This window comes from Crocodylus siamensis, chromosome 5 (assembly GCF_052110815.1).
Source record: "Crocodylus siamensis isolate JL-2025a chromosome 5, ASM5211081v1, whole genome shotgun sequence".
In the NCBI taxonomy this organism is placed as follows: domain Eukaryota; kingdom Metazoa; phylum Chordata; order Crocodylia; family Crocodylidae; genus Crocodylus; species Crocodylus siamensis.
The window spans coordinates 11,492,098-11,506,923 of NC_143399.1; the positions used below are offsets into that span (position 1 = coordinate 11,492,098).

The window sequence follows — 14,826 nt, forward strand, 5'->3', positions numbered from 1 at the left end:
ACCCAAGAATTCCTGGTCAAGCTCTTCTCCCTGGTTGGGAGGTCTGTAGTAGACCCCCACCACTGAGTCTCTTTCCCCTCGACTGCCTTGTACTCTAACCCAAAGCACTTCAGAGTGCCCCTCCCCTGACTTCTTTCTAATTGATGAGGATGTGTATTCCTCCTTAATATAGAGTGCCACGCCCCCACCTCTCTTTCCTATTCTGTCCCTCCTGTACAGCCTATAGTCCTTCACATTCACCACCCAATCATGTGTTGTGTCTCACCATGTTTCTGTAATCCCCACTATGTCCAGGCTGGTGTTAGCCAGCAGGAGGGTGAGTTCCTTCTGCTTGTTGCCCATACAACGAGCGTTTGTATAGAGGCATTTGAGGCCTCCCGTGGATGTGTGTACTGAACCCCTAGTCCCAGCGTTGCCCTGGCCCCTATCTCTTACCTGTTTATTCGCTTCGCTCGTTGGTCTGGGCTGGGCTGTAGTTGTGGGTGCTGTTTGGTCTGGCAGTCTCATGTTTCTTCCGCCCTCATCTTCCCCTTCCCCCAACGAGCGTAGTTTAAAGTAGTTTAATGTAGCTGTACAGAGAAATTTGGATGGGTGAATCTTACTGCCACTTGCCTCCTTTCACAGACTAATTAGGCAAGGCATGGTCAGGTTTCTGGGAATATTCCAATACCAGCACCTCTGGGTATTAGCTGACTAAAGAGATTTGAGATTTATAGTTTATTTTAATGAATTCCTGAAGAAAAACTATGTTCCCAATACTGCTTCAGTTTTTTATGAAGTCAAACTCAGACAAACTCAAATCCAGCAATGTCTATGAAACTATTGTGCATTTCCAGTAGGGCAAGTGAGGATAGAATGTGGAATTTGCCTCAGAAAATGGCCTCACCAGGGCAGGAGAGACAACACATAAGTGTCAGAATTAATACAAGCTCCAAAAAGCTTCACAGAAGCAAAGTGCTTCCAGAAGTACAGAAAGAGAATAGGGACCTACAGCCCTTGGGCATTTGTACACGCCACGAGATTTCCCGTTTACACTGACGTAACTGCGTTTGTGTTTGCACGAGTGGGATTTCCAGCTGCTTTAAAAGCTTGCCAAAATAAGGCTGTTTGCAGCACATGGACAGGAGTCATGCCATGAGTAGCACCATTAGCCTCACAGTCTTCTGTACCCAAGAAAAATGCAGGACTTACCACTAGGCTTGCCTCTGCATATTGAGGTAGTATGATGAGAGGGATGGGAGAAAGTGGGATGGGGGTGCTTGAGGAACTTTGCTTGGTGTAGCACAGGCTAAAGATGGCCAGGATGCAGAGAAGCTTGTTTGCATGTAACATTGATATGTTTATATGCTTTAAAAAATTCGTCCTACAATCCTGTCTGCTGCATTGCTAATTGCTATGAAACCATGGCCATGTGGAAAAATAGATTTCTTGTTCTCTCTCTCTCCCTAATTTACATATCCATGAAAACGTCTCTGACAGAACTGAGCCTGGACATCTCAGATCCAAAGGAACATTGCCTCTTCATGTCTTTGGATTGAGCTTGCCTTAAATGCTGAAAATGTAAAGAAAGACTGTTGAAAGCAACAGATCCTCAGCTTTCCTGAAAACAAGGTAAAAATGTTATCTAAGCCAGTTATTCAAATAGAAAGATAGCTGATTTATAGTCAGGCCTTTTCTCATTTAAAAGATGGGCAGTGCAGCCCAATAAGATAGCAGAAGCGACCAGAAAGATGTGTGGACTTTAAAGTCAAGCCAAAGCAATGCAAAAGGGGGATGCATAGTTTTGGCATGTTGAATGGTGGGCGGGGAGGATGATGTATTTTGTTTCCGATAGGGAATACAGCAAAACAACCTTTGCCAGGTCTCTGATTTTTCTCTCCCTAATATCAAGCAACAAAATGAACTGCAAAGGCTAGGATATGAAAGCAACGGGTGTCGTTTCTTGGATGTATACAATTTGATGATTAAAATAATTGACACACATTGACAACACAGCTACAGTGAAATTCCAATAAGACTTGAAATGAAAAATAATGTATAATTGAAAGTTACAGGGGTAATCCTACAGGATTTTACTGATATGCAGTCTTACATGAAGCCAACATGTCATGGGAGTGAAGCCTGTAGTGCTGGCATTAAGCCCTAGATCCTATGATAGTCCCTTATAATAAACTGTCTATGTGCATGGTCTACTGAAGTGTCCCATCTAAGCAACACTCACAGCTATAGCACAGACCAAAGTATTGAAGACAATGAGGTTACAGGCAGGCATGCTCCTATTGCTGTCTAGGTAGGAGCACGGCACAAGTCTATATCTTAACTAACATGTTTATACAGTGCAATTAGTTCAATTGATAAATGAATAGAGATGAGAGATGATCTGCAATACTACGTGTAATACACTTTGGCAATGCATCATTCAGAAGGTGGCATATTTTCTTAATCAACCTTAGAACAGCTGTTTTTCTCACTCTTGCACTATTTTATTGTTTTAAAGTGAGACTGTTGATTTAGCATGAAAACTTACATTTTTCTAAAGAGAGTCAGGTTTTGCCAAATCCAGCAGGAATGGAAATTGAAAACTTTTCATTTATAAATATTCTTCAATGAATATTTCACATGCTTGTTTAGCAGTTCCCTATCTAACCCTGGACTAATGCACCAGAACCAGAATGCAAAGCCATTTGCATCTGTAAAGTGAAAATGATCAATGCCATTTTATTGAGCAAAGTGCAAAAATCAAACTAATGGCAGAAACTGTGAAATGTAAGTGAAGGGGGAGAAAGGGTGATTGTATGGGATATTTTTATCTTGATACTGTCATTTGAAGTCAGATTTTTGAAAGATCTTTGGCTTGTCACTACTTACTTAATTTTGTGGCACTTTTTGACTATAGCCTATCACTGGCACTGAAAAACTGGAACAAACTTGTGTTTCCTCCATTATTTCTGTTGTAATCATTTTCTATTTGTTTGGCTATTGGCATGTTAGAAGACAAAAGCGGAGCAATCATTTGGAACACCAGAAAGCTTGCATTTCCCGTTCTTGTTTGTCACCCAGGCACTTCGGGAAGCGCCGAATGAATTGCATTATTATTATTTTATAACTAAATAGGGTATTGTCTTTTAACCAAAACAAGCAGTCCTTCCCCAGTACTTGGCGAAATAACCAGACATGTCACGGGCCAAATAAGGGTCAAAGCATTACCTTTTCTTTCAAACAACATTGCCTCGACCCTGTTGTGTTCAGTGTTTTCATTTATTGCTCTTGAAGCTGAAATACATTCCAGATGTGCCTTGCAAGAGCTCCCGCAAGGTCATAGCCAAGTTGAGGTGCTCTGGATGACTCTTGGTGACCTCAAGGTGTCCTATAATAGAGAGGCCCCACTCCCTGCTGCCTTAGTTGAGCTGGGACTGTCATTACAGATAAATTCTAACTTCTCCTTCTGCTGAAAGCTCCTAATTTTTTTTTTTTTTTTTTAATATTACAGGCTTCCCTGCCACCACCTGGTTCGTTCCTTAATGAGCATACTGAAACCAAGGTGGTTAAAAAGGGTTCCAGTTCTCTCACATTTCCCAGTCTTACCTCGGTCTCTGAATACTATGGGTAGGGGATGTTTGTACTTGGGTGAAAGGACAGAGCAAACAAGATTTATACAGCTGAGGTACAGTATTTGTGGGGGAGGATGGGAAGGGAGAAGTGACTTCTTTGTAGCTCTACTTCAGGCTTCTTAATGAATAAAAAATGGAATTACTTCAGTGGCAACTCACCAACTCACCAACAAAGCCAATTTCTGTAAAAGGATAGTCCTCTGGTCAAACGGCTTCCTTATAACTGCCCTAAATACAAGCTCATGACTGGTGGGATTTTTCTAAGGTACTGAGTACTTGCAGCTCCCATTGCAGTCAAGAATGGGTAGGGGTGCTTAGCACCTTGGATAATCAAGTAGCAAATTTGTAGTTCTACACACACTTGCAGAAGGATGTTTCAGCCTGGCTACCTGTATGTGTACAGCAGGGTACATGCACAGCTGTTTGCAGGACTGAGGGTTAAACCTTCAACAGTGTCAGTGTGCAATGATGCTTTGGCCACTCCTGGCCCTCTTTCACAGCTGATGCATTGCCCAAGGTGACCCTATGCATGCCAATTTAAGGCGCTTTAGCCAATTTAAGGTGCATTAAGGGCACACGTCTACATATGGGTGCCCTTAATGTGCCTTAAAATGGTGATTTTAGGCTATTTGCACCTAAATTTTATAACTGCAAAACCAGGTGTCAAATTTAGGCATGAATAGCTAAAGTGCATTAATGTAAGTGGAGATGCATTAAGGCACATTAACGCTGTGTATGAACTGACTTGGGACCAACTTTAGTCCATGAGTCTGCACACATGGCGTTAATACGCTTTAATGCGTGCATGTGTAGATGTGAGCCTAAATTGTCTTAATGCCTGTTAAGCTAATGTACATTAAATTTAGGTGTGCCTAAATGCATGTGTAGACATGCCCACAGAATCCCGCCATTGGCTAATGCCATACTTTGTGAGAGGACTTTGTTCCCATGGATTAGGAGCATGTCCACCAAACAGTTGGGGCTGCATCAGAGGGCAGGACAATGATGCGCTAAAATGTACAGATTCCTAATTATCCATCTTATTACACAATATATTTCTATAGTTCTGACTGCAGAGCACCAGCGTCTCTCTGAATGCACAGGAAAAACAAGATCCTAGTGATTGGTTTCCAACCTACAGCTGACCCGTTTTATATTAAGTGAATGCTAGAAAATATTTGCAATAAGCAGATTTAGACTTCTTATATGTGCCGTTTTGTACCAAAGTTCAACCTAGAAATAAAAAACAAATGTTGGGCAAGCAGGGTTCAGTTCTATCGATCTTTGGGACAGGTGACCAAAGTCATACTTAACCTTCCATGGTTAAAGTCTTGAAACCATGACTGAATGCCTTTCTAAAATAACCCTGCATAATAAGAATGATTAAACTGTGATCACTATGAAACTGGAGGCAAAAGAGGTTATCTTAATAGTCCTTTATTGATTTAAGATTGACCCAAAAACATTGTTTCTGAGAGAGGCATTAATCCAATTAGGGAACCAGAAACCAATACCTTGTGACTTGTCTAACCCATCAGAACTAGTCAATGCCGAGCAAACTTCTTGAATGTTGACAGGGGGCCGGTACTGAACAAGGCACAGTATAAATAGTGACTGTACTGGTTGCGACTCATATCTGCTCTGTGGTCCAGGACTAGAGGGAGGAGGTGGCCACAACTGGTGATTAGTGTGATGAGATTGGTGTAATTAACCAGCATGCAATCTGCCACACCCATTGCTGTAGCCCTTTTAATATTCTGTTTTCTATTCTGAAATCACCCTGTCTCTTCCATGCCACCAACATGAATTTTCCTTTTTCTTGAGAACTGCTCCCTTACCCTCTGTTTTTGTATGTTGAATTTTGATATGAAAAATCTAGCTGTGTTGGTTTCTGAACATAAGCTGGAGAAAATGATTCTCAAGAAATTATCAGCAAACTTTACCAACGTAGCAGCCAGCTGTGCACAATAGAGAAGTGGAGAATCTTTCTTGGGATTTTTTTAATGGTTTACTGGACATTATAGACTTGTGGCTATGAACCTCCTGGGTCTTTTCCATCTCTATCTTGTCTACCTCCTGCTAATGCAGGATTGCTCCCTGTAGCATTTCTCTCAAGCCCTCCATCCAGTCTAGTTTGAAATGACCCAAGCAATTTGGAGTGAGGGGCTGCCACAGATTCCTCTGAATGAAAAATAGCTTTGCATCTGTGAAGAGTTTAAAGCTGCACCCCAGCAATGGCAACAAATTGCACTGAGAGAGTGCAGTGGAAGGAAATGCCCTGTAGCTAAGCTTCACTTCAGTGTACAGTATTAGAACATGTGCAACCCATTATGATAAACCTCTTGCTGGAAAATGCCTAACCTATGCACTGTAAAAACCTAATTAGGGGGTTCCTTAGAAAACAAACTTACCAACCAATATCAAGGAATGGGTAATGAGAGGCTGCTTTGTGAAATCCTCCCCTTCATCTTATTCCTTAAGGGTGTCTGTGGCAAGGGCCTGTCTCGTTGTTGCTAAAATCTTTGTATTAATTACAGGCCCCTCCGGCCCAAGAACAATTCATCTAGCCCTTACAAAATTGACTGACTGTAGTTGGGTTTCTCAATACATGCAGCTGTTAATTCCTTAGTCAGGCCTGACCGGTATGACCCTAAGAATAACATTTTCAGCTTAGCACATGAGTTACAACATGCAGAAAACTGATTTTAACAATGGGCTTCAGCTCCCCCAGCCTGAAGGCAGAGAAAAGATGATGAATTTAGCTTGAGAGGGCAGGTAAGATGCTGAAAACTTCTGTAAAGGAGCTTATTTCCTTATCATCATTGGCAATCCCTCACTGTGATTGTGTTATCTTTGGGTCTGAAGATGGCTGATGAGGCCTATCTGGGATCAACAGTGTTATGCCTGTGGTTCTGATGATGGATAGGCTGCAAGCACCCTGGCTGGGCTCCCTCCCCTCCCCCCCACTCGCCTGCCACATCTTGGTTATACTAAAGATAGGAGGATTCAGTGCTGTACTCAACGGACCCCTGAAAGGGAACTCACATTACAGCGGCAACTGACTTGGGGCTCTGCCTCCCCCACACTCTTTCCACTTGCCAACTGTAGAGACAAGAGGGCAGGGAATTGCATGGAGGGGTTCTGGCCCCCCATACCTGCCCCCACAGGGACCGTGCCCCATGGGTATCACGCTGATCCAGCACCTACCAGCCCACTCTCCTACCAGGCTGCACTTGCCTGGTGTTTATGTCCCTTCACTCTGTCTCCAGCACCTCCTCAGTGCCTTTTAAACCCTGCATGGTATTGCATGGGGCTGATGTCATTTCCCAGGCACCATCCAGGCAGAAAGACAATTAGTTTGTAAAGTGATGTGGCTGCGTCTTGTGCTGTGCCAGTCTGTGCTCTCCCTCTCCAACAGGTAAGTTTTCTGGGTCCCTCACCAGTACTGGGCTGCTTTTCACAGGTCCCAGTGGGGTCCTCGGAGGGCTGGGTGGTCCTACCCAGTTCTCGTTGCCATGAACTGATTCTTGCAGCTCAGGCACATGTTTCCATGGGAGAATGGGTGGCTTCTGGGTTCTTGATTCAAACCATGACACTATTTCTACTGCTCCTGTTTTTCCATTTTTTGTTGTTGTGAGGTTTCAAAGTACTTAGATCTTTGCAGCAGACTCTTCCTCCATTTGGGGTGGTCCTGGGTGATGGTCTCCCACAAGCTGATTTTGATATTGCATTTTTTCAAGTTGGCCTTAAGGATATCCTTGATATTATTTCTCTGTCCTCCTCTTGGGAGCACACTTTGACTGAGATGAGAGAATAAAACTTGCTTCAGGAGTTGGACATCTGGGTGATGTGGCCAATAGGCCTGTGCAAAATGGCTAGTATTTGCTTTGGATTTGGATTTGGATTTGGATTTGGCCAGTTTTGGGGAACAGTGATTAAATTAGGGGATTCAAATCAGTGTCCCGGTTCATAGTTTCATAGTTTCTAGGGTCGGAAGGGACCTGAGCAGATCATCTAGTCCGACTCAGATCATCTAGTCTGGTTCAGTTCAGCTGAAACAGCCAGGCCAGGCCCATCCCCTGCCTGCTTTCCCAGCCTGGCAATGGCTGCCCCACCCACAGCAGCTCCCAGCACCAGTTAAAAAAAAAAGCCGCAACTCAGCGGGTGCTGCTGGGCAGGGAGGGGGCAATCCCTGCTGCTCCCCACTGCTCCACACTATGCAGGGGGCTCTACATGAGCCCCCTGACCCTCTCCTTGCTCCCCCAGCCCCACCATGGATGCCCTGCCAGGGCCAGCTCTGGCCCTTTAAGGAAAAAAAAACAAAATGAAAAAAACCCCAGACTCACTGATCCTGTTGGTGGGGGTGGGGCAATACCCAGTGCCCTGCACCATGTGGGGGGCTGTGCATGAGCCCCCGAAGCCCTGAGGCCACTGCAGGAGCGGTGAGTCCTGGGGCTTTGTTTGTTGTTTTTTTCTTAAAGGGCTGGAGCTGGCCCGGGCAGGGCACCAGTGAGAGGGCCAGGGGAGCAGGGGCGGGGGGGCTGGTGCAGAGCTCCTCATGCAGTGGGGATTGTCCCCCCACCTGGCAGCACCTGGTGAGCGCTGGGGCTTTTTATTAAAGTACTGAGTTGGGGGGTCAGGGCAGCTATGGTGGGGAGGGCTGGGGGGCCAGGGGAGCAGGCAGGGGTTACCCATGGTCTTTTCCTCCCTCCCCTAGCCACCCCTCCCATTCCCCTAGTACTTACCAGCTCAGAGTGGCTGCAGCTCCCTGCTGCAGCCACTGGGGACTGCCTGAATCATCAAAGGTCCACAAATCTCTTCCCTGATTCAATTGGTTCCCTGATTCAATTCAGATTTGGAGATTCGGCCACTAAATCGGGCCGAATCTCCTCCAAATTGAATCACCACCCAAAGCTTCGCACAACCCTAGTGGCCAACCCAGTGAATTTGATATTGGATGATCATTGCCTCAGTGCTCATGGTGTTTGCTTGCAAAAGGACACTAATGTTGATGCATGTGTCTATACCGGGGCAGGCAAAGTATTGCCCGCAGGGCAGATCTGGCCCACCAGGCCATTCTAATTGGCTCAAGGAGCCCCTAAAAATTTTAGTAAATTAATATTCATTTGCCCTGGCTCCCTGTCAAAGCTGACTGGAGACAGGGGCAGTAGGACCCTGCAGGCTTGAGCAGCCCAGCCCTGCCCACTCCCAGCTAGTTCCATGCTTTTCTGCCCTCACCCTGCTCCAGCACTGCCACCACCACCACCACCACCACCACCACGTGGCTGTGGCTCCCAGCTGCATCCCTGGACTGCAGAGCATGGGACTGTGCTGGTAGGGGTGTGTATGTGTGTGCATGTGTGTTGGCAGGCACAGAGGCAGAGAGTGTGTGTGTGTATGTGTCTGCAGGCACAGGGGTAGTGTGTGTGTTCGTTCATAGGGTGAGTCCCACACCCACACCCCTCCATATACACCACCTACGCCTACCCCTTGCACTGCTATATGCAGACCCCAGCCACCCTCCCCACATACCCACACACCCATAGCCCCCACAAACCTATATCCACTCCCCACAATATACAAGAATAAGATTTCATTTTAAGCTATTGTGCAGTCATCTCTGTGTACACTACACAAACGCATGTAAATCAGGGAAAAAAAATATTGTTTGAAATCAAATTAATTATGTTGTAGATGATCACTTTTTAGATTATAATTTGGTATTTTTCTAGTTCTGAGATGGAAAAACCCGTTGCTGAAAGGAGTACTTCTGGGAGCAAGGGAAAGGAGTATTTCTGTGGCAAGGTCAGGAGTTCGGGGACGGGACTTCTGGTTACAAGATGGTAACCAGGGGGCGGAGCACCTGTCAAGGGGTAGGGCTACCCATGTGGCCCTTTTACAGCTTGCCAAAACTCAGTAAGAGGCCCTCCATCCAAAATAATTGCCCGCCCCTTGTCTACACACTGGATTTGAAGGATCTTCTGCAGGCAGCATTGATGATACTTCTCCCATGACTTGAGGTGTTTCCTGTACATTGTCCGTATCTCAGCTCTTTAAACTAAGGTGGGGATCATGACTGCTTGATAAACCAGGAGCTTGGTTTCAGATCTGATGTCATGATCTTCAAACACTTGCTTCCTAAGGCGTCCAAAGGCTGCAATTGTGCATTTGAGGCGATGTTGGATTTCTTGGCTGATGTCAGCCTTCTGCGAGAGATGGCTTCTGAAATATGGGGAATATTCAACATTCTCCAGAGTTTCACCATGCTCATTGAAGCTGGGGATTGCTCATTAACAGCTTGCTGGTGGAGAACCTTAGTCTTCTGAATGTTAAACATTAGTCCCATTTTCTTGCATTCCTCAGTAAAGATGTTGATAATTGCCTAACAGTCTGCTTCCAAGTGAGCACAGAGTACAGCATCACCAGCCTACTGGAACTCAATGATTGAGCTTGGGGAGGTCTTTGTTTTGGCTCAGATTCAGCTGAGATTAAACAGTTTTACCATCCATTTGGCAGTTTAGCTCCACTCTGCTTGGATGGTTGTTGGAGGTCAGATGTAGCATCATGGTAACGAATATTAAGAAGAGTGTTGGAGCAACGATGCAGCTTTCCTTGACTGTTGTCTTAGCCTCAAAAGGATCTGTGATAGATCCATTATTGAGAACCACTGTTCTTATACTGTCATGGAGCAGGCAAAGAATGGTGATGAATTTTGGTGGGCATCCGTACTTCACATGTAGTAAGATCCTTCACAGAGCTTATCGGCTAACAGTCGAAGGCTTTCACGAGGTCAGAGAAGGCCATGTAGAGAGGTTTATGTTGTTCCTGGCATTTTTCCTGCAGCTGGCAAACAGTGAAGATCATGTCAGTTGTGCTGCTTGATGCCTGAACCCACACTGAGATTCCCGGAGGAGCTCTTCAGCAAGTGGAAGCATGAGCGGTTAAGCCGGCCACCCCGAAGGAAGGTAAAGGGAAGTAGGAAGGCTCCAAAGAAAATGAATAAGGTCAATGGCAAGCCCAACCTTTTTAAAGAGGAAATGCCATGGCTGTTGTGGCTCGTTTGCAAGGAGACACAGAAGTTTACACAGCTTAAGGAAACACGGAGGCTTTACCTCATGGAGCAGCTGTTGCCCGGCCAGTGTAGAGGAATCGCAAAAGCCAGCAAAATGGAGCACAATGCAACTTCGATGTCTATGTACTCTCCCAAGCATAAAGATTGGCTTGTGCAGTAGCAAGGAATAAAAACAGCTTTTTTGAGATGGCAGGAAAGGATATGGGGGCCTCTATCCCCACTAACAATGAGCTTCCTGCTTTCTAAGGGACAGTGCATGAACTCAATTCACCATTGGTGTGCCTCTTAACCCCTGTGTACTTGGGGCTGGACTATAGCGGCACAACAGTCCCTTTCCTGTATGCCAGTGAGCTGCTTCAAAAGACAGTGACTTTATTCATGGGCAAACCACTGAAGCAGTGATACTGGAGGTACAGGGTATGCATAATCCTATCTGTGGTAGCAGGAAGAAACAATTATTCACCCTAGCAGTAACTGTAGTTCTTCCAGATGTGTAATCCCTATATAAGCTCACCCACTGGGGCACGTGTGCTTGAGTCCGGACTCTTTTTTTTTTTGGTCATCGGTGCCTGTTGGGGTCACACCAGGGCTGTGTGCCTACAGTGGAAGATGGGCAAAGGGTGTGATCACTCCTCCATTATAATCTGGACTATATATCAGGAAATGCACTAAAGGAAGAGCCAGAATGGCTTATTACAGCAGTGAAGGAAGAGAGTGGTGCACATATGGACATTTTATTTGCTAAGCAGGTAACACGTAAATGGTCATTTTTGCAATTAAACACACCACTTTATTACAAAGAGTTTCCCATAAAGTTTACTGCAGTTAACCAAGGGATAAATCTTGAAGTCCTTCCCCGATCTCCACTCGGGCAAAATGACCATGGAAGCCAATAGGAATGAAGAACTTCAGAGCTTGGCCCTACATCAGCTTTCTGTTATCACTGTATAATCTCACGCCCTTCAAGCCCTGCAGTTCAGGCATGCTAACAGCTAAGCTTATTTTTACAATATCTGTAATTAGTCATTTTTATAGTGTACTTGTTTGCAATATTGTAGTTAGGGATCTGTCCGTGTTTCCATTACAGACTCTCCTGTTTCCAGGGGTTTATAAGTGGGCTATAAAAACTAACTCTGGGTCAAATCTTGCTGTGTACAGTCTCGGCAGAGAAGTAATTTTTTTTTTTTTAAAGATGAATGTGGCAAAAGGGATTCATTTCTTTGGGCAGCACAAGAATAAGACATCTGCTATAAGGTAAATGAAAGGCTATTTAAAAGCTAGTGCCTGAATTTAGGGTTATAGTTAACATCCACAGGCTAATTAAAGTGCTCACTGTCAACAGGGCAGTTGTATTCCCTCATCATTAACTACAACAAGGAAAATGCAGAACTTTGAACTCTACAGGCCGCAGTCACCTGCCATTTCACTGGCAGGACTCTGCAGCAGTCAATAGGAGATTCAATGTGGTCTCAGATCTGGGCACGTAAGTAGAAGATGAACTGATTTTAAAACCTTTTGCTTTCATTTGAGGTCTGTGATATTTTGGTAAAGTGCTAGGAACTTCTTTCCACTCTGAAATGAATAAAACCCAACGTCCATACAGTGCTTGAAACAAATGGGCACTGCACACTGTGAGGTTTTGAATCGTGGGACTGCTGGATCTGAAACGATTAGCCTCTACTGACTGAATGAAAAGAATGCCTTGGTTATCCTGAAGCCAGTAAGAGACTCTTATATATCTTTTGTGATGGAGTCAGTAGACCTGGGCAGAGAGACTTGATGTGTCAATGTGAGGCTAAAATAACTGGGCTGTGAGCACATGATGTTCAAGAATCTCTCCAAGCCAGTTCCTCCAGCCTGTGGGTTAGAATAGCAGGCCATAGTCAACTGAATATTAAGGCACTTGTCCTGGATAAACACACATCCTTTGGCCCCTTCCTTAACTTGCCTCTCTTGCTTTCCTCCGTGTCTGACTTCCAGCTAGCACAAAGAAGCCTTCCGTAGTTTGCAAATGGCCCTTGTGAGACTGGGCTTTGCTGGCTTCCATACACAATCCGAATGCAAGGTTTAAATGGTACAGAAGATGCTGGCCCTCCACGTGGGTGTGAATGCCTTCCCAGATGTGTAACAGATGTCTAATGATGTTGACTGGCTTGTGTGCCCACAGGCAGTTATCACAAGGTGGGCCCAGTTGTTCCTGGCACCTATGCAACTGTGAAAAGTGAAGGAAACATTGGGGAACCACCCCCCTTGTCGAGGGGGTTGGCTCAGTGGAAGCCATTCCTCCGAGATCCGGCTCCTGTTCTTGGTGAAATAAATGGTGCTGGATTCACTAGCACGCAGCACTTCTTTTCTTATTGTACTTCTTTCTGAGTAGGGCCAGATCCTTCCACCCTTTTCTCACTCAACAAGTAAACAACTAGCTCACCCAGCAGGTGGAAAGCTTATACAAACTGCCCTGTATTTTCTTTTCTTTTGATGAATTTGGTGCACAGTCTTGTATGGTTCAGTGTCTGCTGGCCTGCTCATTTCTTTTCAGAGGCCTTTCTTCATCCCTCCCTACAGCAAGCTTACCTGCTGGTTTTGCAGTCTAGTTTTTATGCTGATTGATTTGTTAAAAGCGAGGCTATTTTAAGATGCAACAGGATGTGTTTTGTTTAATAGTCATGGTGCATGGTACAAGTCACTCAGAAGTGTCGTTTCTTGTAATCAAAGGATGTATTAATAGAGCACTTACCCAATGTCCTGTTGCGTGATGTACCAGTGAGTAAATAAAAATAACCCCTAGCAGTCTGGGTCTAAACTCTTACCATACTAGAAAGTGTAACCTAGGTGAAACTGGATTAGCGTTCGCAAGAGTGACATGGAAACACTTAAATGTCATGATCCAGTATCTGCAAGCATGTCTCAATAGTCGGAGGGCTGTCTGATAGAGGTTAGGTTCTTTCAATATAGGTTGACGTGATGCATCAACTTGCCAGAGCGTGATTGAATAGGGGCAGGCTACAGCCAGCTAAATGGTGTCCCTCCTGCAGGTTTAATGAAGTGAGTGAGAACCACTTCTCCAGGACCATTTCCCTTGTCAGAGGGCAGAAATGAGTTTCATGTGACTTCTCTGAGCTAAACGTAACTAAGAGGCACTTAAAGGGAGTCCACAAAAACTCTTCTGTTTGTTGTAAAATATGCAAGAGGATAAGTTTTTTTTATCACCAGGCTGAATAAATTTCCTTAACTGTTCCCAACTAAGATAGGCACTGGGCTACAAAAGACTAGCCAGAGTCAATCTATATACATGGTTCAAATTCGTATCTCCTTCCTTTCATCTGAGCCCCATAGAATCTACTTTTTCTTGATTGAAATATAATAGCACAATTTGAGCTGTATTATCTCTGCTATATTGATTTCTTGGCATTCATGCCCTCATCTTTTAGTATTAGAAATATTATTTATTTCCTCCAATCCCCTTTATTAAATATCTCTGCCAAAAAGCTGTCTTCTAGCTCCCTATTGCATGGGCCAAGAGAGAGATTTATTGGCAAAAATAATCGTCTCTTTCTTGCTTGATCTAAGTCCAATGATTTGAACATAAAGGATGGTTTAGCAAGAAATTGCCTGGATCCATATTCATGTTGCATTTTTAACATGGAAATGAAACAAGTGGTAAATATTTTTTTTTACAGTAAAATAAAAATAGCTATGACATATTTTATTTTCCTTCAGTTTGGTAATGACATAAATGGGTTCTTTCCCCCCAAGAGAATGGGGGCTAATTTTGAGGGTAGATATGTATACGCGCGCGCGCGCGCGCGCGCGCGCGCGTGTGTGTGTATGCATGCGTGTGTGTATGAACTTTGAATTTTTAATATATATATTTAAAACTGTTTCAGATTCTGGGTTCCATACATGCAAAAATGGCACAGATGTGCACTTTATTCTTTATGACGTAAACACCTTTTTGTACTTTAACAAAAGCCTAACGTCTATGTGCACGCATTTTAGAATTGCACCCATTGGAAGTGAGCTGTACTGCGAAAACATGAGAAGGGTTTCGCATTTTTAAAATACACAGAGCTGGATTATATGATTGCTGGTGCCTGGGCATGCCCTAAAAAGATGAAGAAGGTAGCGGCTAAATGTTTCCAA

General features: G+C 44.4%; 1 long non-coding RNA gene across 2 annotated transcripts in view; it reads left to right on the forward strand.

The window, feature by feature from the left end:
• Window positions 1-1,478: 1,478 nt before the first annotated feature.
• LOC149863501 (uncharacterized) overlaps window positions 1,479-14,826 on the forward strand; it is a 40,673-nt gene continuing 27,325 nt past the window's right edge. The window contains exon 1 of one of the 2 annotated variants that reach the window (XR_016442539.1): window positions 1,479-1,611. This is a non-coding gene — a long non-coding RNA (uncharacterized LOC149863501). Of the gene's footprint in view, window positions 1,612-12,031; window positions 12,167-14,826 lie in introns of those variants that run through there. The other variant, XR_016442538.1, reaches the window with a different exon arrangement.